General features: G+C 45.0%; 1 non-coding gene across 1 annotated transcript; it reads right to left on the reverse strand.

Moving 5' to 3' along the window:
- Window positions 1–714: 714 nt before the first annotated feature.
- TRNAC-ACA (transfer RNA cysteine (anticodon ACA)) lies at window positions 715–786 on the reverse strand. Its single transcript has one exon. It is a non-coding gene; the product is annotated as a tRNA-Cys (tRNA).
- Between the last annotated feature and the right edge of the window lie 475 nt (window positions 787–1,261).

A 1,261-nucleotide genomic window follows, 5' to 3' on the forward strand; every position in this document is an offset into this window, starting at 1 on the left:
TAATAAGGGATGGTCTATTTAAGAAAAAATATGTTTCAGGCTTTTTAATAAGCCTGGGTGGAGAGGTTTGCCAAATGGAGGAGGTTGCCAGTCCATACCGTGTCAGCAATCCCAGCGAGCAGAGAGTGTGTCATCATCTAAATTCAAGTTCTGGAACTAGTCAGCCAGTGTGTGAATCCTAGCTCTGCCACTTAATAATTATGTGATCTCTTTTTGGAAAGAAGAAGTGAAGAATCAGAAAGCAGATGCTGACATTAGGAACACAGAGGGCTTTGGCTCAATAGCCTCTATTATCTGAGATGTATGACAATGTCATCTGCTGCTCTCACTGTAAGCTGCCAGGGAGCCACGACCTTGAAAAAGGCATGTCAAGGACATGTGATAAAGTGCCAAAACAAGTGTTCTCCCCTCACACTTTGTAGTTGTGCAGAATTCAGCATTGTATTATTAGGAAGATTACCTATAGCTACCAACATAACAGCAAACCTGCAGTCTTAGCCAAAGGTATTTTTGTCCTTTAGGCTCATCCAGGGTTTTCCAGGTAGCACTAGTGATAAAGTGAAAGTGAAAGTGAAGTCGCTCAGTCGTATCTGACTCTTGTAACCCCATGGACTGTAGCCTCCAGCTACAGAAGCTACCTACTAGCTTCTCCGTCCATGGGATTTTCCAGGCAAGAATACTGGAGTGGGTTGCCATTTCCTTCTCCAGGAGATCTTCCCAACCCAGGGATTGAACCTGGGTCTCCCGCATTGTAGGCAGACGCTTTACCATCTGAGCCACCAGGGAAGTCCTTAGTGGTAAAGAACCTGCCTACCAATGCAGGAGACATAAGAGATGTGGGTTCAATCCCTGGGTTGGGAAGATCTCCTGGAGAAGGAAACGGCAACTCACTCCAGTATCCTTGCCTGGAGAATCCCATGGACAGGGGAGCCTGGAGGACTACAGTCCATGGAGTCACAAAGAGTCAGACGCGACTGAGTGACTAACACATTATAGGCTCTATGCATCTCTGATCAAGCCTCCCTTCTTCTGCAGGATCATTCATTCCCATTGTTCCCTGGAGCCTTCTGCTTTCTCATCTAACAATTAACGTTGCACGACAAGGGTATAGCAGTCTGTTTTGTTTTAGGGATGGGGAATGCACACAAAGTGTGGATTACTTACAAACACATACGCATACACTGAGCCCCAAAGTGGACTATTTTTGAGGATTATTTAAATTGATCATCTACATGAATCTAAGGAAACAGACTCATCATTT

This window comes from Odocoileus virginianus, unplaced genomic scaffold, assembly GCF_023699985.2.
Source record: "Odocoileus virginianus isolate 20LAN1187 ecotype Illinois unplaced genomic scaffold, Ovbor_1.2 Unplaced_Scaffold_1, whole genome shotgun sequence".
Lineage (NCBI taxonomy): Eukaryota > Metazoa > Chordata > Mammalia > Artiodactyla > Cervidae > Odocoileus > Odocoileus virginianus.